General features: G+C 37.1%; 1 protein-coding gene and 1 pseudogene across 2 annotated transcripts in view; both read left to right on the plus strand.

Annotated features, from left to right (window-relative positions):
- The first annotated feature begins 3,988 nt into the window (after positions 1–3,988).
- The window catches only part of ZNF518A (zinc finger protein 518A), a 29,183-nt gene continuing 9,727 nt past the window's right edge, over positions 3,989–23,444 (plus strand). The window contains exons 1-4 of one of the 2 annotated variants that reach the window (XM_055300432.1): positions 3,989–4,084; positions 6,561–6,646; positions 20,160–20,310; positions 23,222–23,272. The gene's annotated coding sequence lies outside the window, so the exon portion shown is untranslated. Of the gene's footprint in view, positions 4,085–4,294; positions 4,908–6,560; positions 6,647–20,159; positions 20,311–23,221; positions 23,273–23,444 lie in introns of those variants that run through there. The other variant, XM_055300433.1, reaches the window with a different exon arrangement.
- LOC129494019 (U6 spliceosomal RNA) lies at positions 22,271–22,367 on the plus strand (annotated as a pseudogene).

The raw sequence follows: 23,444 nt of genomic DNA on the forward strand, positions 1-23,444 counted from the left end.
ATTTATTGATATTAACATGGTCCATTGTCATTGGTCTCACAGAAATTAGAGTTACCCTTTAAAATTTTTAAAAAAATTTTTTAGGATCAAATTAGTTTAGGTAGCATTTAATCTCTATCAAATAGTATGTGTGCATGTACACACACACACACAAAAGTCTTATACTTTTTTATTCTTTTAAAATATCAAATAATGAAATGTATTACACATATGAAAGAGTATACAAAAAAGTATGTAAATAACATATATATGTAGTAGATTTGTTCTTAAAAGAAATATAATTAACAAGGATTACATTTCCTCTTTTTCTTCTTTTTTAAAAAATGATTTTATTGATTTGAGAGAGAGATGAGAGAGTGAGCACAAGAAGGGGGAGGGGTGGAAGGCGAAGGAGAAGCAGACTCCCCACTGAGCACCGAGCCTTAAGTGGAGCCTTAAGTAGGGCTCAATCCCAGAATCCAGGATCATGACCTGAACTGAAGGCAGATGCACCTCTCTCTTTTTGTTCTTCTAAGGACTTGAATTATTTGTGTCACCTGTTCTCTTGACCTCAGGATACAGGAATGCTTATAAAGAATTTGATGTGACTGAGGAGAGGGAGAGATACCCTAAAATATTTAGGTAAGGCCAATATAGTTCATATAGTTTAATGTTCTTCATAGTTGAATTTGGTATCCACTGAAAGAACTAAGAGAAAATGACTATACCTTTAATAACAACTTAATAAAAATAGGATATTTAAAGTCTTAATCATCTAGGAAGTTTGACTTGAGAGGAAACTGGCACAAATACCTGCCCTAAAAAGATCTTTCTCATCTCCCATTACAGTGTCTGAAATCCCATTTTTGGAATTGCTCTGTTGAATCATGAAATCTTTTAGATATTAAGAGTCTCTTTTTATGGGCAACCCGGGTGGGTGGCTCAGAGGTTTAGTGTTGCCTTCAGCCCAGGGTGTGATCCTGGAGACCCAGGATCGAGTCCCATGTCAGGCTCCCTGCATGGAGCCTGCTTCTCCCTCTACCTGTGTCTCTGCCTCTCTCTGTGTCTCTTATGAATAAATAAATAAAATCTTAAAAAAAAAAAGAATCTCCTTTTGAACTAGTAACTCCTTGAGGGCTCACATCTTACTTATTATTAGCAAAGTTTCCGGCACATAGTAGGTGTTCAAGAATGTGTCTGCCAAAAGAATATTAAATAGCATCCATGCAGAAGACATTGGGAGGGATAGTACTTGAAGTTCTTATTCAACTAACACTTGTCTGATAGCTTAAAGAGAGTAATCAACCTATGGCATTCTTGACCAAGAAGTGGGACCATTTTAAGCTAGATTACCAGGCTCTTGGTATTTTTATTTTTCCAATTCCAGTTGTACTTGATTATATTATTGGAAGTAGGGAGTCTGGACTTGAGAAACCAGCAAAAAGGAGAGAGCCATCTTTCAGTCTCTTACTTATCAAATTAATATAATTTAATTCTTTAATTATAACAGTTATCATCTCTGTAATATCATATAATACTTAAGATATACCAAGCTATCTATGACTAAAAGTATGCTGTTTTTGTAAATATGTATATTTATATAAATATATAATAAATACTACAAATATTATATATGTATATGTAAGTTTGTTGTAATTTTATTATGACATGGTGTTACCTATGATTCAGAGGTATGAATCCCTAGAGGGTGTAATTCCCACTTCTATATTATTTTTAGGAGAAGATTTCACTGTCTTGAAGTGATCTGCTTCATGATACAATGACCATGAATTGTAATATTGAAAAGGAGGAGCGCCTGGGTGGCTCAGCGGTTAAGTACCTGCCTTGGCCCGGGGCGTGATCCTGGGATCCCAGGATGGAGTCCCATATCAGGCTCCCTGCATGGAGCCTGCTTCTCCCTCTGCCTGTGTCTCTGCCTGTGTCTCTCTTTCTGTGCCTCTCATGAATAAATAAGATCTTTAAAAAAAAGAAAAAAAGGAGAAAGGCTTATAATCAAGATGGAAACTTTATGACTATGAGCATCATCACCACTTCTACCATCTACACTGTGGGTACAGTGGGGTTGACTACTTTCTACAATCTATCAACTGTTAGTTAAATATTGCATGATTCAGTGACACTCAGAGATTAAGTGCCCTCAGCTAGTAAATAGTAGATTCAGGTGTGCAGATGAATCAATTATTTAAAGCATTAACTTAGGTGCCCTATCCCCACTAACTAACCTTCTCAAGTACAAAATATTTTCTTAAGCTATGATTCCACTTTGTCTCCTTTGTATTCTTTCTTTCCCTCTCTTTTAAAATCTTCTTTCCCTTTCTCTTTCACTCCCTTCTTCTGTGCTAACCTAATGTTCAAAATCCAAAAAGGGAAGAAAGTGGGTGGAGGTTGTGTGATATGGATGTAGGAATAAAACAGGGAAGAGAGAAATTTGTGACAGAATAATAGCTTATTTCCTTAAAAAAAAAAAAAGCCCACACTCCAATTCTGCCATATATTATATGCAGATTTGTAATGTTTTTAGGTGAACATATATGTGTAAGTAAAAATGAAGTTATAATGTGAATACTGTGGAGGAGAGGGATGCAAATCTTAATCTCAAAAACAAAAACCAAAACTCACATCAAAACACAAACCTAACGACTCTGTCCACATTCCCAACTATCATCTTCTTTTTTGCTATTAAAAAACAACAAAACCCCTTTCCTATCCTCTCTTTACTCTATGGCGTGTGTGTGCGTGCGGGTTGCATGTAAAGGAAGACCAGAGGGGGGGGGGGGATGATGCTTGAAGCAAAATACAATCCATTTTGTAAACATGCTTTTTATTTGATAATGGCCTCTCTTTTGGTATTTACAGAAGATTTCTCCTTGTGTATTTTACACAGGCATAGGAATACAAGATACGGAAGTATATCTAATGTGGACTACGGCTCATTTGCCTTTTCCAGAAGGCACTGTGTAGACCAATAGACACAGAGATAAGAAAGCTCCCCAAGGACAGCGAGGATTTCTCAGTGTGCTTTTTATTAAAGGATGCAGAAAATCTTGTGCCTGGCTACGGGTTGACATTTTCAAAAGCATACTCTTAAGACAATAAAAAATGTTTATGGTAAACATCAAATTTCTTTTTTCCAATTATAAATACCATACGTACTTCTAAGAAAAGAAACGTAATGAAAACTGGAGACAACAACCGCAGTTCCACTTTTTAATAATTTGGTGTCATCTCTGCCCCAGTCAGGTGTTCTTACAGTTTTCACCATACATACGTATACATTACATATATGTGTGTATGTATATGTTCAACATACATAAAAAGTGAGATTAATAGGTCGGCTTCCAGAAACCCTCTACAAGAGAGAAGGGGCGCCATGGGGCCTTCGGGAGGAACCCAATCATATTACTAATGGACTTCTTTGGCCAGCCCAGTAGTGGGACGTTGCGGAAGGATTCCTTTGGTGCGGGTGAAATCCTCTCCTGTTGTAACGACAGTTTTCGGATCAATGAGTAAACATGTACACGTTTGGAGTTCAGCAGGTCTTCCTGAGGGGCTTGGGACAGCCTCCTTCGTTGAGGTGGGCTCCAATGGCTGCTAAAACCTGGGAGTCAAAAGCAACAAGGGGGGTGGGGGGGGGGAGACGCCATTCGCAAAGCCGGAAATGATTAAAATCTCAGGGTTGAGACCATTCCCAGCCAGTGAGGGCCTGCCAAGACCACAGTTCCTGCTTCTGGTGTCTACTCTGAAGAGCGTTGAGTAGAGGTCTGTCTCCCATAATGCTGGCAGTAGGAGCGCTGCGGCTGCCGAAGAGCACAGGGGAAGGGTGAGTCAGTGGCGTGGCGGGCATCGGGCAGGCGCGCCAACTTGAGAGGTCAGCGGCGAGTCCAGCTCAGGGGCCTAGTCTCGCCAGGCTGAGGCGCGGACCCTGCCGGCCTCCGTCCTCTTCCGCCCGCCTCAGGTACAGCCCGGCGGATCCCTCCGCCGCAGCGTGCGCTCCCGGTAGCGCCGCGGTCGGCTTTTCGGCAATACCCGGATGGAAGCGTAATGGCCGCCATCAGGGGCTCGCAGGCAATGGGCACCACGACAGGTACTCCCTATGTGCGCGGCTGCCCAGAGCTGTTAGGATGCCGGGACTTCTAAACGGCCAGTCAGGGGGCAAGATGCGAGTTTGTGGGGGCGACCGGGTCCCCTGAACCGACTCCGGGACCCGCCTCTGGTGATAGGAAGCGCCTGCTAAATAGTCCCGGCTATTCAGTGCTTCCGCCTAACTTGCCGCAAAGTTTTTCTGGAGAAGTCGGCGCTTTCACTCGGCGGTCCTGCGGGCTGCTAGAGCTAACCTTCCGCTTCTGACGTGGGTTCGCCCCACGCTCGGCCTCTTTGAACTCGACATTCTCCCACAGCCTAGGGGCTGGCGCGCGAGCGCGGCGACCGTGTGCCTCCGCGCGCCCGAGGGGAGCCGAGCCCCGGAGGAAGGGGCGGATCGGGCGCGGTGTTTGGGACGGAGCGGGGCGCGCGGCGCTCGAAGCACCCGCTCGGCGCGTTCCGGGGCCGGTGGAGACAGCATGGGTACTGCTGCGACCGCACCCCTCGAGCTGTAGCTTCGCATTCCCACGGCAGCCCGACTCGACGGCGTCCCCATTGTGGGTCCAGTCTCTCTGGTCACTGGAGGTCTTTTCTTGCAGATACGCTCAGCGCCCGGGCGCGCGCCCCCTCCTCCAGAGTTGGCCAGAGGCGCCCTTCTTGCAGACCCCAACCACACCCAGTGGCAGATGGATTTTTCTTTGTAACTTGGCTTTCTCACTTGTAGGGTCCATTTTGAGTCTGTTCTTAACATGGTGTTCTCACTGCCAAATAGACAGTCTCTTCCTCGGTGGATCTGGTAATGGAAAAGATACTAGGGTGAATGTAAGGTAAAATGTTGTGACTCTTGCAGTAGGCCAACAGAACGGATAGGGTAGCTTTAAGGTGCAGAATCTGAAAGTTGAGGCTCAGTTTTCTTTTTAGGTTTAAACTGGGGGGCGTTTAGTGTTTGTGAGCTCTTTTAGCCAGAAACATTCATTGAGCATGTTTGGATATCAAAAGTCTAAAAAAAGCACCGGAAGAAATAAGTCAGTATTTAAGGAATTCCTAAGAATGCCGAACTTTGTGTGGTTGTGACAATGGTGAAACAAGACACCAAACTGTACAGCAGGGTAGGAATTTTCAGTGACTTGAGTGACTGTGTGTTAGGCCTAGTTTACTGTGGGTTTTTTTTTTTTTTTTTTTTTAATGCAGCAAGGGATCTGATCTGAGAGTACCTAAAAGTTAGTATTCTCAGGTTGAACAGATAGAAGCCATTTAAATTGGTTCAGTGAAATACCCTGACATTTCTCAAAGTTTTAACTGCAAATCCGTGGAAATGGATTGTCTTTTAGCAAAGCTATATTTGATATAATGAAAGACGATTGCATTGTGTTAACATTTTCAGGGCGTCAGTGTTTCATGAAGGTGTTAAGCATAGTAGACCACGTTGATTTTTGTTAAAGTTCTCAAATAGGATGAGCCCCCCGTATTAGAAAATTGTTACAAAAGGAGAGGTAGGGATAAAATGCAGGTATCTGACTTGTTTTGCACATCCAAATTTTTCCTTATTAGAAAGTAAGGATAAGTAACTATTCAAGAGGTTATATTTGGATTTCTGGAAGAGTAAAAGGAAAACAACTACAATGAATACCTACTATGTGCATTGATAATGTATGAGCTTTTAAGTGGTTGAGGGTTTTGTTTTTTTTTATATTGTTATCACACTTCAAATCCTGTCCTGTTCTTTCATAATTTCATGATAGTATGTGTGGTCCCAAGTTTTTGTATCTTGAAGCATTCCAGAGGTTATATTTTAGCGTAAATATACAATTTGACTTTAGAATATACTTTAGACATCTCCTTTAAGGTACTTTTATTGTTTACTTTTCTGTTTGGAATTGTTCTTATTGAAGCATTGTTTGCTTTAGATCATTTAATCCAGTTTTTTTGGGGGGAGGCGGATGATAAAAGACTTAAATCTTGCTCAGTTTTCTTCAGGGACTTTACCAAAAGTTTTGTGGTAAAGCACTATAAGCAGAAGAATTGTGATGAAGTTGAAATTTTTATTGATTATCTGATCCCAGGTGTGTAGACTATGAATGTTTCAGTTCTGTATGGGGTGTTGGCTTCACATGGTGAGCAATTTTCATGGGATGTTAGAAAGTACGAGTATAAGAGGTAGTATTGTGGTAGTAGGATGTCTGGGTTGGATCGGAACTAGATTGTTCTAGGTTTGTGATTTTGGCAAGATCCATTTTTCTGGTCTTGTAATAAAAAAAGTGAATTGGATTGAGTCTAAAAGCTTTGAGTTTTGGGATTTTTATAAATTTATGACATGGAGTACAATGATGGGTTATTTGCCTAAAGTGAAGAGAGGTTTTCTTTTTCCTGTTAAATTTATACACATAAGTTGAATATGAAGCATAATTAAATCAAGTATAAGAAAACATTTTACTAACAGGTTTTGTAGTCAGTTTTAAAATTTTGGTCTTCATTTCCAGATATCGTCTCTTCTTTTGATCGCTGTTCCTGATTGTGGCTTTGTCTAAGCATTAAATCACGTGCCTTTTGTTCCTTGAAGAAGGAGGTATGGTAAAGATTGAAGTATTATAGCATGTAGTCTATTAAGCAGTAAATTAATATGTTTTGATATGGGACAAAATAAAGTAGAATAGTTATACATACATAAGTTTTCATAAGTTATAGTGTTATTTGTGGCCTAAATAAAATATTTACAGGTTTTCTTTTAATGTGAGCAAAAAAGGTAGTTTTGGTTTCATAATTTATTATTTAACATTTAGCGATTTCTTTTTTTCTTTTTTTTTCTCTTTTTCTTTTTTTTAATAATAAATTTATTTTTTATTGGTGTTCAATTTGCCAACATACAGAATAACACCCAGTGCTCATCCCGTCAAGTGAACATTTAGCGATTTAAAGATAATTTTAACTATATTCTTCTAAACATAAAGACAGCATTAAGGACTTCTGGGTAATGAACGATGGAGTTACATGTGGTGGGGAGGTGTTTTGAAGTTGTATATAAATGACCAGAAGAGTGTTTGTGTTTTGCTCTAGGAAGTGCAAAGTAGTGCAGCTAAAGAAAAACATACATATTTATATCATGATTAATGGCATCTACATTATGAGTCAGAAAAGGTACTTGAGAATCATTGTGGCATTATGATTGGTTTCCTGAAGACAATCATCTGAATATCTTAGTGTGAACAAAAAGAGGGAAAAAAAAAATCTGCCATCAAATCCATGGTATTATAAGGAAAGCTTTGCAAATCCAGTGGAAAATATTATACCCTTGTACAAAAACATGGTTTATCTACCCTTGAAACACAAGTATCTCTTACTATTTGTTTTGGATAGGTGCTGGGGTACCACAGTATTATATAATTCCTCTCACCAAATACAATGAGAATATACAAAATATATTCTCATAAATATAACCCTAAATTAGAAATAAGATGATATATAGTACTACTAAAATAGTTTAAGTAGACTATACCGACTTAAATTATTACTTTAGTAATCATAAATGGTTATGATTTTGCCATGAGTTTTACTGGTAGATGGCCTTCTTTTCAGGGTCATTTTACACAAAGGCAGGAATGTTTTTATTTTATTAGAAGTTAATGTCTGTCAACTACAATGAGTAGAGAGCAACAAGGCTTAGATACTGGGTAATTATTTATGTTCATTTATATGTGTAATTTCTCCCTTTATAACATTTGTTTGCCCTCTTACTGAATTAGGTTCACATGGGTACTGTGTTGTTTCTGAATAAAGTAAATGCTGAATACTAAGAATGCTCTTTACTGTGTTTGATCCAAAATTCTCAGAAAAAGTAGTATGATGAAGAATGAAAATTTCAAATGTAATGAAGTAGACAAGAGGCCGCTATATGATGACTGACTAAAATGATTTGGATTATTCCATCTTGAAAAATTGTGAGCAAAGTCTGACTAAATTTTAAAATCATGATTGGTATGACTGCATGAAACAGGTATCAGACTATCAGAATGAAGTTGTATGACTTGAAGCTTAGGATAATTAAGTAGATCTCATGTGGGTTTTATTTCAAGAAATGGTAATAGCTGAAAAATATAAGCTTCATGGAAAGTCAGACAATTTCAATATGTGGTAGAATCATCACCAATTCCTAATTAAAATTGCGTTGTTAAAAGAGCTGATAGAAAAAAATATATATGTATTTGTTGACTTTGAACAATGCAGGGGTTAGGGACACTGACCCCCCACACAATTGAAAATCTGCATCTATTCTTTTGACTCTCTTAAAACTTAACTACCATAAACCTGATGAGTGGAAGCCTCACTGATAGCATGAATAGTTGGTTAACTTATTTTGTATGTTATATGTGTTAGATACTGTATTCTTAAAACTAATGATAATAAAGTAATCTAGAAGGAGAAAATGCTATTAAAATCATAAAGAGGAAAAAATACATTTACAGTACTGTATCCAAAAAATCAGTGTATAAGATGACCTTCATGTTTTTGTTTTTGTTTTTAAAGATTTTATTTATTTATTCATGAGAGAAATGGAGTGGGGGCGGGGGTGGGCAGAGAAACAGGCAGAGGGAGAAGCAGGCTCCATGCAGGGAGCCCGATGCGGGACTCAGTCCTGGGACTCCGGGATCATGCCCTGAGCCAAAGGCAAATGCCTAACTGCTAGCCACCCAGGCGTCCCGACCTGCATGTTTCAAAGCTAGGTTGTTCAAGGGTCAGCTGTATGTTAATTTTGTCAACTCAATGTCTCTTCGTTTGGGGAGCCATCTCTCCCCTATTGTGAATGGTTAGTAGGCCAATCATATAGTCTTATAACCCAAGCCTAGTTATCCCTATTGCAACAGTGATTGCCTGTTAATTAAGCAGAGCCCATTAGAATCCTTTTTTGAAATTGATGTATGAATGCTAGGGATGGATGCTCCCTTTTCTCAAAAGTTATTAATCTGGTAGGGTGTTAGTTACATTCTTTCCCACATGTATGAGAACCTCATCTGTAGAAGGAGAAAGTGAAGCCATATAGAAATGGGAGATCGGTGGAGATAGCATTTCAGTTTCAGTTACAGGGACCATGGTAAGAGGTATCTATTGTTTTCTTTTGATTCTGTATGCTACCGTGAGGTCCTTCCCAGTCCCATGGGCCAAAAGTTTGTATATAAATTAATTTGAATTAGATTGCAGCAGAAAATGTTCTGGTGGATATTTGGCCCTTATGAATTTAAGATCTGTAACTCCAAGTTGATAAAAACAGTCTGAAATTAATGTTTGATTACTTGCATAATATTTGTTTTGAGCTATAGACAGTAGGAATGATGGTATAGGTTAATCTTTCATTGAATGTTGTTGTTTACTTAACCTCCTTTCTTCAATAACCAGTTAGCTGATCCTCAACTCAAGAGAATGAAACTTAATTTACCAAAAAAGGGCAACAGGCTACATTTGACCCACAGGCTGTTGGCTGTGGACCACCTTATCATAGACTTAATGAGGCATTTCATTCCACAGCTTCTCATCTTCCCATTATCCTCCTCTCTAATAACTATAGTTTAATTATCTTTATTATTTTCTAAGTTCACCTCTTCCACTTGTTAACTAGACCCCACCCCTTCTCACCTAGTGAAAGGCATTGCTGCTGTTATCTCTTTGTTTTTTTCTCCCTCATCAATTTTTCCATTTTTGTGTGCAATCACACTGTAATTTCCCCCAGTTTAAGAAAGCAAACAAAACAAGAAAATAACTCTAATTCCTTTCTTGGTCTTTTGTAGTAAAATTCCTTAAAGAAGTTGTCTGTACTACATCTCTACTTCTCTTCCCATTTCCACCTAAATCCATGCTAGTCAGCCCTTCTACTGTATAACCCCACTGAAACTGTTCTAATCAGTGTCACTGGTGGTATTGACATTAAGTCCATGGTCAGTTCTCAGTCCTCATCTTGCTTGGCACAGTTGATCAGTCCCTGATCCTGGGAACATTTTCTTTGCTTTCAGGACACCACTCTCCTAACTTACCTCACTAGACATTCCTTTCATTCTTACTAGCTTGTTTATTCTCTTCTTTTTACTCTAAACATTGTAGTATCTCAAGGCTTAGGCCTTGGACATTTCTCTTTGTGTACTTACCCCTTGGTGATTTCAGTTCTGTGTACGTAAATACATATACACACACCATACACCAATGACTTCCAGAATTTTACCTTTCACCTAGATCTCTGTATTCTATATTCATCTACACATTCACATGTCAACTAGATATCTCAAATTCTATATGGCGAAAACTGAACTCATGATGTACTTTCTATACTTACTGTTACCACAAACTCTTTCTATATTAATAAATAGCAAATCATTTCTTCATTTGCTAAGGTTAGAACTTTTAGAGTTAATCCTTGACATACTCTTTCTCTTCACAGACCAAACCTCGTCTGCCAGCTCATCCTTTGGCTCTGTTGTCACAACATAGTCATGGTCTAACCATGCTTCATTGTCTCCACCATTGTTTCACGTCTCCATCATCTCACACCTGATAGTCATAGTGTAATTATCTCCAGACTCTTAACTCCTTCCCAGGTAGTCTGTTCTTAACATTGCAGCCAAAGTGATCTCTAAAAAATAATCCAGTTTATGTTACTTCTCTACCCCAAATGCTGCAGTTGCTTCCCATCTCCTTTATAGTAAAACCAAAGTCCTTTTGGTGTCCCTCAGGCCTTGTTTCAGTTCCATTACTTCTTTGACCTCATCTCCTAGTACTTTCCCTTTGGGGTTTGCTGTTGCAGTCATATTGACCTTCTTCTTGCTATTCTCTGAACATGTTAGGCACACTCCACACTCAGGGTGTTAGCACTTAACTATTTGTTTTCTTGGAATGCTTTCTGCCTCCACTTCTTAAGATCTTGGCTCAAATAAGACTTTCAAATGAGGTCTACCTGACTTCACACTTAAAATTGCAACTCTCCTAGTTCTGCCTATTTTTCTCTGCTTTATTTTTCTCCGCAGCACTTGTGACATTGAAGTATATTAAATAATTGACTTACTTTGTTATCTAAATAGCTGCCAGAGTGTTATGTCCATGAAGGGAGGGAATTTTGTCTGTTTTATTCATTGCTGTATTCTCAATGCTTAGAACAAAGACTGGCACAGATTTGGTGCTACCTTCATGCCCAGCATTATGCCAGATGCTGGTGATATAGCAAAAGACAAGACAGATGTGTTCCTTATGGTTATGCAGCTTTTATTCCAGTGGTAGAGACAGAAAATAAATTGGCAAATACATAAAATATGGCTAAAGTGTTAGAGAAAAGACATACAAGGGGTTTAGGTAAAGAATACTTTTTTTCTGTTTGAGAAGTGATGCTTTATAGGTTGGGGAAGGCTTTTCTGAGGTGATATTTGAGCTGAGACCTAGAAGATGAGAAAGATCTAGCTATTTGAAGAATAGGAGAAAGAACAGTTCAAGCAGGGAACAGCAGGAGCAAAGGCCTGAGATAAGAAAGGTGTATTTGAGGAACTGAGAAACCATCTATGGTACCTTGCTGGAGTATATTTACAGATGAGAATGGTATGAGGTGAAGTTTAAGAAAGAGGTACAGTACCAGATGTCACTGCTCCTTATAAGCTTTGGTAGAGAATAAATTTTATTTTAAATGCTTTGGGAAGCTACTGCAGATTTTAAAGCAGGGAGCATTGTGGTCTATTTTATATTAAGATCACATTTGCTCCTGTGGAGAATGGATTCAGAGGAAGGCGGTGAGCAAGAGAGAAGCATGAATACCAGTTAGAAAGTTATTTTAACCCAAATTATAGATGACAGTGGACTGAGATGATGACAGTGGATATGGAGAGAAGAATTAAAGATGTATTTTGGAGATAAAATTGACAGGTCTTGCTTATGGATTAGCATGGGAGTAAGGGAAAGAGGATGCAGGATGATTCCTTGATTTCTGGGATGAGTAACCAGATGGATTGTGGTGCTATATTACTAAGGTGAGGAATCCTGGGAAATAGAATTTGTTTCTGTCATAGAAACAGGTGCTTTATAGAGACAGAGAAAAATTGAATAGTTTATATTATTTTGGAAAGCTGGGGGTAAATGGGTTACATGTTGATGCATGTTACCCCAATTAAGCAGCCATAAATCCTTTGATCCCCCCCACACACACCATGTGTTCCAAAATTTTAAGTAAAATCTGCCTAATCTCCTACATCACTGCCACAGCAGAATGACAAAAGGAGAAAGGCATGAGAAAGGGGCACTTGGGTACTTCAGCCAGTTAATGCATCTGCCTTTGGTCCAGGTCATGATCCCAGGGTCCTGGGATTGAGCCCTCCATTGGGCTCTGCTCAGTGGGAAGCCTGCTTCTCCCTCTCCCACTCCCCCTGCTTGTGCTCACTCTCTCCCTCTCTGTCTCTCTGTGTCAAATAAATTAAAAAAAAAAAATTTTTTTTTTTAAAGGGACAAGATGAAATAATCTTTCTCCCTCCCATACTAAATTCAGTGGTCTTGGTTTCACTTTGGATAGATTACTTCTGATTTTTCTCCCAATTTCTGCACATTGAAAATGTCATTTCTGACCATGTGAGAGAGCATGTGTGTGCGCACACGTCTTAAGTCAAATTCCATTGCAGCAAAAAAGTTTACGTGATTTGTAGCATTTGCTATAAAGTAATTTAAAATCACAGGAAGTCAGATATTTGCGTTGCAAATAAATGAATCAAGAGTGTGTTAGGACCCTGTGTACCAAATCATTTTGATTTTTTTGAGGGATAAATATAAAATAGAACTTACGTTTAAGAAGATTATGAATTACCCTGGGAGGTAAAACTTAAAAATAAATGATGTAACTATAAAGCCGTGTAATGAAGCGGTGAACAATGGCTCTACTTTAAATATATATATATGTATTTTTTATTCATTTATGATAGTCACAGAGAGAGAGAGGGAGAGAGAGGCAGAGACACAGGCAGAGGGAGAAGCAGGCTCCATGCACCGGGAGCCCGATGTGGGATTCGATCCCGGGTCTCCAGGATCGCGCCCTGGGCCAAAGGCAGGCGCCAAACCACTGCGCCACCCAGGGATCCCACAATGGCTCTACTTTAAATGGATATTTAGAGAAGGGAGAGATTAGTGTATATTACGGAAGGTTTCATGTCCCTATAGGAGATAGAATTGGAAAAGAAGTTTGACCAGTACTGAATGAAGATAGAAGGGGATGACAAGCCTGGTGAAAGGAAACAAAGTGAACAAAAGATAAATAAAGATATATGTGTAGGGGAGCAGAAAGCATCTTAGATTTGGGGCGCTGTACATTGTATATGCAGTCACTGTGTCATAATAAGAAAGATTAAAAAAAATAAGAAAGATTAACCTGAACCAAAACTGTTGCTATGTTTTAACTTTTCATTTTGGACTCCCTCATACTTGTATACCAGTGTCACTAGCCTACCTGAGTGTAATTAGTTTGAACCTTTCTAGATCTGTACTTAATTGCATTAGCAAATTTAACTCTTTATTTCTCCTTTCTGTGTTTTAAGTGCTTATGAGACCACGATTTGGAGGGAGCTGCCTTTTATTATATATGTTATACATATATTTTTATTCTATAAATTCTACAAAGTTATTCTTCACTTACTTAAAATGTGACAGGTATTAGCCCTACAGGTAAATTTTTTGAAAACTTAAAACAGCTACAAAAAAAGTAAGCCCAGAATATGTGTTTCAAGTCATGAAAAGATTATTATTTTGAAGGTACTATAGGGTTCTGCTTTTAAAATAAGTTTTAAGTTTTTTTGTACTTTTCTTCTAGATCCCTTTTAGAGCCTTACATTTTTTTCCCAGTAAGTTCTTCTTGCAAGCTTCTTTTGTTTTATTTCTAGTTATATATTTATTTGACTATTTTGAATTCAGTTATCTATGTAGAAAAGAATTCAGTAACTCAAGGAATGAAATAGTATACAAAATAATGACTAATTATATCAGTTTTTGTATCTGTGTAATGTGACAGGTTAGGTTACAGAGCTACATGCTGCGTTACAAATGAAAGGAAGCTAAAATCAGAGTTTTTAGTTCTTTGTTTAATGTTAAAGCAACTAGAATGTAATAAAGAGCATATAGATTCTTTTTATGTCATTTCAGTAAAGCTAAAACTATAGAATGCCTTTGCTTTTTAATCTGTTGTAGAAAGCAAACAAAACTCTTAATGGTGCTTTTTTTTTAAAAAGATTTTTATTTATTTTAGAAAGTGAGTGAGAGAGAGAGAGAGAGAGAATGAGCACACACAAGCACACAAGCAAGGGGAGGGGCAGATGGAGACGCAGACTCCCTGCTGAGCAGGGATCCCAGTGTTGGGCTCTGCGGGGCTCAATTCCAGGACTGTAGGATCATGACCTGAGCTGAAGGCAGCTGCTTAATGGATTGAGCTACCCAGGCAGCCCTAGGAATAGTGCTTTTTGATTTACTCTATTCAAATGTTCCTTATCCTTGACATTTTACTTTGGGAATCATCTTTTTAAAATTTCTGTATATAATTCCAAACCTATGCTAACATTGCCAGTTCTCTGGTTCCTCACTTTTTATTTGGATTGTCACTTAGTCCCCTAATTTTCTGACTTCTATTTTTATACTCTGCAATATATCTTGCTTTCTAATACCATTCTAATAATATTTCTAAAATACTGCTTTTATAACTTCTCTCTGCTCATGAACTAGCCATGGCTCTTGGTTACCTTTCAATTCAAGTTCAAATCTGTCCTCTGTAGTCTGTTCTCACTTAACCTCTCCATTATACATTTTCCCTGTGATCTAGATTTCACAGTGCCATGGGAGAAAAATGCTTTTCTTCCAGTGTTACTCCTTTTTTCTGGTCTAGATAGCCTTTGCTCCTCTTTTGCAAGTTTAAGTCTACTCCTCTTTAAAAGATCATCACAAAACCTACCTTTCTGTGAATTAAATGCACAGCATTGATCTATCAACTTAAAGTCTTAAGGGTCTTTGGTGACAAGTAATAGAACTAGCTTAAACTAGTTTAAGTCAGGGTAAGCTGAAAAGGAGGAATTATTTTAAGGCTATAAGATTTCCTAGAATTCAAGAGCAGGAATAGATACAAGCCTCAGTAAAGACTTGTGGTAGTAACATTGCCCTCTGCTTCACTCACAGTAGTACTCAGGAGAGTTGAGGATTCTCTCCCCGCCTTTTGGTACATCTATCTTTTGCTCCACCATGCTATCATTTCCTAAGAAAATTAACCTGGTGTCTGTAGTTTGTGAGGTATCTTTCTGTAGATTTGTCTAGCTTATACAAATATACCCTCAAAGTATTTTTGCTCCTGACATGAAAATGAGGTTTTCCCTCCTAATTTAAAAATGTACTGGGGCAGCCCGAGTGGCTCAGCGGTTTAGCGCCCCCTCGGCCCAGGGTGTGGTCCTGGAGACCCGGGATCGAGTCCCACGTCAGGCTCCCTGCGTGGAATGGGGCCTGCTTCTCCCTCTGCCTGTGCCTGTCTCTCTCTCTCTCTCTCTCTCTCTCTCTCTCTCTCTATCTGTATCTCTCATGAATAAATAACATCTTTAAAAAAAAATGTATTACATGCCTTCATCTGTAACTTCTCTTTTTAAAAACGAAAAAAAAATCCACAATGAAATCTGAGTCAATTTCATACATAAGCCTTTTTATTTATAATATTTTCATGTGGATGGATGTTCTATAATTTACTTAATCATTCTTCTACTCATAGACATTTAAGTGACAGATACATATGTTGTGCATTTATTTCTGTAGGGTAGATTGTTAAAAGTGAGGTCTATGGGAATATTCTTAGACGATGTGAAGGCTATTGGTTATTTTCAGGGAAAATATAAATTGTGAAAAGTGACTCAAGCAGTAGAAACCCCTAAGAGCCAAAAAACTGCAGAAGAGCTTGCAAAGATTTGTAAGGCCTAAAATCCAAAGAGGTCTCAGGCATATAGGGTATTTTTGGTGCAGTCATGTAATTTTAAGGAGTAGGCAATTCTCATGTTTACTGAACTCTTCCAGAGGAGGTGAAATGGTAAAAATTACTCCAATTCATTTTATATATTCTCCATAATGCCAATGTAAAGACTATTAAAGATAGCATCAAAAAAGAAAATTCTCAATAAAATTTTGTCAGATGAAAACTAACACTTTATTGAAGAATAATATGCTTAACTGATGTAAAAATAGTTCAGCATTATCCTTGCTGTTCATTTCTTTGTATAATATAAAGCTTTCCCCCACTGTCTGAAAACAGAACATTCTTATGAAACCTTTTGTAAGTTGATACAAAGCAAAGAAGCAGTTACCATTAATTTATGTGGAAAAATTTTGAATGTTCTCAGACACCCCAAAATAAGTTTATTCTTGGGCTTTTCTGATTTCCTAGGGGCACATCTTGCTGATAGAGGCATAAAATAATTGAGATAAATCACAGATACCCATAGACACTGTCCAAAGCTATGGCCTCTTGATGATGACATATCTGAATTGTATTTTCTGGGAGAGGAGCTTGGCAATGCTGCTCTCAAGGCTTGGACTGCGTGCTTTCTCCTTAACAGCACTGCAAAACAAGGGCTGAATATTGTTTTTACTCTCCAGTTTTTTTTTTTTTTCTAAAAACAAATCCTCTTTGGGTTTCTTTTAGTTAGCAAAACTAATGTAGGTCTTGTAAGTGAAGTGGTATAGTGTGAACTTTTGAAAAATGAACTTTCATAAAGCAGGGATACTTGTATAGAAAAATGATAGTCAAATTTAGATCAGTGTTACACTTTTTACTCTAGTTTTTAAAGTTTTAGTTTTTTTTTTAAATTTTTTTCTTTTAAGGATGTACCAAGATTAGGAGGCATATTAGTTGAATGCCATTTGTTTTCTATATAAAATACATACAGCTTTGTCTTTGTGTAATAACACTGCATGCATAACTGTTACTCTGGTGGTGCCAACTTCCTTTACTTACTTTTTAAGTAACCTCATGGCTCACAAATAAACTGTTAACTAAGCAAAAAAATTACTTCTCAGTATCATGAATTTATATACCATGAGTGACATAGATAATTTTTTATTCTCTGAGTATTATGTTTGACAATAATCTTATGGCTGTTGTATAGTCTTTTCTCTAGAGGTGTGGTTGGGTATCTGTACTGATGTGAATAGTACAATGTTGAATGATACCTATTTTGTTTTGATTTCCTCTTTAGCATTACCATTCCTCAACTTTGTGCTGGCATCAGTTTTACTATTTTAAGTTTGTTCAGAAAAAACTCAGTTGGTTTACCATAGAATTCACTTGCTTTGTTTGAGAATTTCGAAATTTTCATGGCTTCATGCCATTTTTTGATAAAGTATCGTAACTGAGGTCTAGAGGCAAAGAGGTCATTTTTGTTACATCCAAATGTAAGCTGTTTACTGTGCTGTGATAAGGAAGTTTGCCAACGTGAAGGCCGTAATGGTCCAAGGACATTTTAAGAAACATTGACCTTAGGATGACCAGTAATCACTATAAACATTTTTATATGTATATTCTTGACTTTTTACTATGAGTTTGTATGGGTCCATGTGTTTGTTTGCTTATCCATCTATTCTTGATACACCTATCAATATTTGATATTTTTTTCATTGAATGCATCTTGGGTATCTTCCTATTAATAAATGTAGGCTTACAATATTGTTTTTAAAATTGAATAATATTTTGTTGAATGAAAATAACCATTATTTATTGGTGGGCATTTTATCATTTTTGATTTTGTGATTTTGTAGACAGTGCTTCAGTGAACATGATCATTACCTTTAGGATACATTTCTAGAAGTGAATCAGAAGTTATATACTTTGTTCTCGGTCATGTATAGATTTACATTATCTGGTGTATTATAAAAATATGTGTGCAGTTGTGTATGTAATGATAACAATATGAAGTTATATTAAATGTAAGTAAGTATATATAGCAAACCATAAAGATTGTATCATTAGTATATCATAGTGCCTCTATTACTAGAAAATGAAATTTTGAAAATGAAGGCATACAAAATACAAGTCCACATTTTTATTGTTAGAGTCAACAGATAGAAACTTAACTTTGTAAAGTTGCAGTAGTAGTTTGTGAATGCTTACTCTCAGTTTCCATGTATATGTTGTCGTGGACTGGTGACAAATGTTTCATGGACCGTCAGCAGAACATATTTTTAGTACCACTATTTTAGCCTAGGAGCCAGTGTAGAAAGGGGCAAAGGGAGCCTGGTTTGGAGTTTGTGTCTCATCCATATATGGTCATTTAATCCTCTTGCTTTGGATATGGTACCCACTCTCAACTGTGTCTGGTATCCCCTGTTTAAGAGACTGTCTACATTCTGCAGAGAATAAACCTGCAGGCATCTGCTGTGGTGGGGAAATAGCAGTAACCTACCATGTGGAGTGGGGAAGAGAATCCTAGAATCTAACCGGAGCTCAAGCAGATTTCTCCAAATTTCTCTTTGTTTTAGCTTTCTCCTCCCTTCTTTCCATTTCATAGTTAGTTGGTGCTCCCAGTTCCTAAGCCTTTCGAAGATTCAGAGTGTAAAATAGGTTAGTTCTTAGCTTTCCCTGCTGTCTGGGATTACATTTTCTTGGCTCTGCAAGGTCGTTCACTCATTTATCTGCTTTCCAGCATCTAGAAATTTGTTGCTATTGCCATGTCTCCTGTTGCCTGTTGTTAATTTTTCTTTAAAGACCTCTTACATATTTGTTGTGTTGTGTCTTCCTTTCCAGTCTTTTCTGCTTTTTAAAAAGCTGTATTAACAAAATATTTGCTTTTATTTCTATTTCATAGATTTTATTGAGATTTCTTCTATTATATATTTCCTTTGTTAAATTCTTTTTTTCTGACTGAAATTTGATTTTGCTGACATATTTACTTGAAACTTTATTCCAGAAAGAGTATATATGTAGTGTATTTTCTAAATCTTTGCACATCTAAAATTGTGTTTTTTTTCTTCACATATGAATTTTTTTTTGTGTTTAGAATTCTTAGGTTAATCCATTTTCCTCAGCACTCTATAAACATTATTCCATTGTCTTCTAGCATTTAGATTTGTAAGTAAAATGTCTGATTAATATGATTTGTAAGTAGAATGTCTGATTAATACTGATTTCTAAAAAAGAAAATATTGATTTCTGATTAAAGTTGGCAGTGCTGATGAAAAATCAAATACCTTATTAGATAACTCTCCCTCTACCTTTTTTGGTAGCATTTCATTTTTCTTTTTTAAACTCAAAAATTGGGACGCCTGGGTGGCTCAGTGGTTGAGCATCTGCCTTCGACTCAGGGCATGATCCTGAAGTCACGGGATCAAGTCCCACATCAGGCTCCTTGCATGGACCTGCTTCTCCCTCTGCCTGTGTCTCTACCTCTCTTTCTCTCTGTCATGAATAAATAAATAAATCTTTAAAAAACAAATAAACTCAAAAATTTAACTAGGATAAGTTGTAAACATTGAGTCTTATATTCTCTTCTCACTAATAATCTTGCCTGGCATTTGAGGAGCCTTTGATTTTGAAAATTCAGGTCTATAAAAAAAACCCAAAACTCAAATGTTATTTTTTTTCTTCTTTTCAAAATTATTATTTCTCTCCCATCTACTTTGTTCTCTCTTTCATGGCAGTATGTTCTTAGTTCTTACAGAAATTGCCAATTACTACTTGATTTTTTTACCTCCTAGGCTTGCCTCTTTTTCCGGTAGTAGTAACTTTTATGTAGTCACTATTTTTCATTGCTGGCTGGGAGGATTAAGAGGGGTTTCTCTTAGTGTTCAGTTTATTTTCTCTTTGTTGAGCTACTGCAGCTCGTGATGTTTCTGCCTACTAACTTCTGATAGCATTGGTGGTTGAGATGAATTCTTAAAATATGAACCAGGATTTTTTTCAATTTTTTAGTTAAAAGGAGGGGAGACATTAATATTTTTTCCTGACAGCTTACAGATAATTTACTTATGTGGATAAAGGACAGAACTGTTAAACACAAAATAGGCATGGATATAGGAAGACTTACCTCTGTTCAGAAAAAATTTCCTCTTTATATCTTTCCCAACAGCTGGTGCTAACAACTCCCAGTTCGACCCCTGGACTCAGCTCAAAACTCTGGATTCATTCTCCTCTGTCCCATACCTCAGCTTGATCTTTTTATCACCTCAAAGGGTACTACATGATCTTCCTCTCAAGTCCTCACTTTCTCGAATCCCAAGGTATGTTCAGGGAGGGAGTGGGCAATTTATGTTCTTTACTTTCTTACTTAGGGCATGGAGATGCTGATTAAATATTAGTTAAATGAATGTTCTCTAGTGAAATTCCTCTTTAAAAGTGGTGCTTGATACTGGCTTACCATCTATTTTCATTCTTCTCTCTCTGGACTGTTTCTTACCTAATACCCCGCAGTATGTGTATGGAATGTTTTTCTGGTTTCTAGTCATTTTGTAGAACTTTATTACATATTTTGGCTTGCGTTTATTGGGCAGTTGGAAGAAGAGGGAAATCAAATGTGTAAGTTGCCACCTTGATGCAGGCAATTCACCAGGTTACTTGAAAGGGCTAGGCATACTTTTTGCAAATAGTATTCTTTCAAGGCTTGATGAGATGTTAGTCAAGTCTTAGGGGGTAATAATATGTAGAGAGAGGGCTCTAGTTTAAATGGGAGATTTAAAATCAGTAATCCTTGTTGGTGGTAAAGATTGAACTGTAGTGAGAAGAGCATTAGCTAGTAGGTTGGAAGATTAAAATTATAGTAAAATTTCTTTCCTTTTTTTTTTTTTTTTTTTTTTTAAAGATTTTATTTCTTTACTCATGAGAGACACATGGGGGCGGGGTGGGGGCAGAGACACAGGCAGAGGGAGAAGCAAGCTCCATGCAGGGAGCCTGACGTGGGACTCAATCCCGGGTCTCCAGGATCACACCCTGGGCTGAAGGCGGCACTAAATCACTGAGCCACCCGGCTGCCCCCTCTTTCCTTTTTTTATGTTATCTGAGAAATTCACAACACACAATACATTTTTTGCCCATAGGTGGCAACCCTAAGTATAATTTGCTACCAACCCTAGTATAATTTGCTTTCACATACACAGGTTGAACATAGTTGAAGACAAAATAGATTCTCCAAATTTAAAATTTGAGGGTAAATAACAAACCCTAAACTACCTAAAATACACAAACTTCCCTAATACTGTATTGTACATGGCATACATTAAATGTAAAAAATACTGATAGTATTAATTATTTAGCAGTTACCAAACCTAAGTAAAAGCTAAATGGATTTCTTACTAAGATCCCTTTCATTAACATTGGTTTGCCTGTGTTGAAAGGACATACACTTTAATGAGTGTATTTTGTGACATCTGTTTTGGCTGCCATGCATCCTACTTAATTATTTTCTATTCTTGATGTCCTGGAAGGGTGAGGTTGCTGAATGGTCAACTCTCAAACAATATAATAATGTATATGTCCTGCCTCTTCCTTCAGATTGTAAGCTGCAGTAGGGTGGGGAACCATGTTTTTGAATCTTTCCACAGCATGCATCAAAATGCCTCACATTCATAGTAGGCATTTATTAGTGTTATTTGATTGAGTTGTTTCAAATCCCACTTTTACACTGGTTGTCAGACTCTGGGGTATGTGTTATAAGAAAAATTTTAAATTGTGTAGATATTTTGAAATGGAGTTAATGATATTTAGAAAGATTATCAATCTATTTTAGTATCATGCATATATTTTTGGACACGTGTAATATTACTGCAAGAAGCAATTTCCCTTTTGCAATAAAACCCATGATACAGACTCTTATGTGTATAATAAAAAGGCTTGAATATGGATAATCCAGATTGACCACAATATGGTATTCAGCCAAATGGAGATCCATTATAGGTGTGCTTAGAAGTTTCACGTTTGAACCTCACTCTCAGATTCTGATATGGTGAAATCTCACTCAGTAATTATGATGCTTGTCACTGTTGAGAATGTAGCACCCTGTAGGCAATCTTCTCAGTTGGTGTGGAGTATCCACCAGATGTCATTGAACTTTCTTCTAGACATTTATTAGTTTTTCTTACTTTTGAAGAAAAAGTTTTTACATTTTGCTTTAAATAATATAGTAAAACATTTTAAGTAAAAGTTTTAATATTTTACTGAATTACAAATAGTATGTAAAACCAGTTTGTGCTTCGGCAGCACATATACTGAAGTTGGAACAATACAGAGAAGATGGCCCCTTGCAAAGGATGACATGCAAATATGTGAAGCATTCCATATTTTGTACAGTTCCTGAGCATCCTACTTCCCTTGGCAGATTAACTCCGAGGAGGTGATATGAGTCAGAGCACAATGTGTGGCAGTGAATAATGAAATTGTGATGTTTCACTACTAAAAAAAAAATCAGTAAACTGGTGCCCTGCTAATGAATTCATTATCAGTTTAGTGTATGTATATATATTTAAAGACTATTAAAGAATGTGTTTTTTAGATCCAATCAAAATTACTAAGTGTGAGAAATATTAAAAGGGTTTCTTAATATGTAAAGTAATTTAGCTTTTAATTATGTTCCCTTAATAAAGGATTTCTGAAACAAAGTTTCTAGTTACTTCGATTCATTGAAAAAATTTTTTTAAGTTTTTATTTAAGTAATCTCTGCCCAGTGTGGGTCTTGAACTCACAACCCTGAGGTCAAGATTTTATGTATTTAAGATGAGAAAAGTAAGAAAATCTAATTCCCCTAGTATACATTTTGATATCTTACTGAACCTTTAGTATGCAGATTCCATTCTTAGCATTCTTATCACATCTTATTACTTTACTATTTTTTATTCTTTTGCAGTTTAACTCCTAATGTGTTATTCCACATACAGTAATGATAGCTACCATTTATGTAGCACTTTACGGGATACTGTTCATATGTTTTCTCATTTAATCTTTACAACAACCCTGTGATACTCCAGTACTTAACAAGTGTTTTTATATCTTTTATGTATATGTTTGATCAACATTCCTATTTTGTGTCAAAATGAACTTTATGAAATTTACTGAATACTTACGAAAATTCAGTGTTTGATTTTAGGTGAGTTAATGTGGGAAAAATTCTGGGAAAGTATTAAATTTTTTTTCACTTTATAGATGAAGAAACGAAGACAAAGATTGAGACTTATCTAGAGTAACACCAAACCAGTAAGTGTTGGAATTAATGGAGGTGGATAGTAATGGTGCAATCTCATATGCCAAGAGTTTTTCTTGCTGCCTTCTGCCTGAGTTCTAGGGACAGGAGCCAAAAAGCCCAAATGGTTGGGAACCAAAAAGGTAGTACGTAGGCTTTGATAGTACCCCAGCAAACTGTGCTATT

The sequence above is a fragment of the Nyctereutes procyonoides genome, unplaced genomic scaffold (assembly GCF_905146905.1).
Source record: "Nyctereutes procyonoides isolate TBG_1078 unplaced genomic scaffold, NYPRO_anot_genome, whole genome shotgun sequence".
Taxonomy (NCBI): Eukaryota; Metazoa; Chordata; class Mammalia; order Carnivora; family Canidae; genus Nyctereutes; species Nyctereutes procyonoides.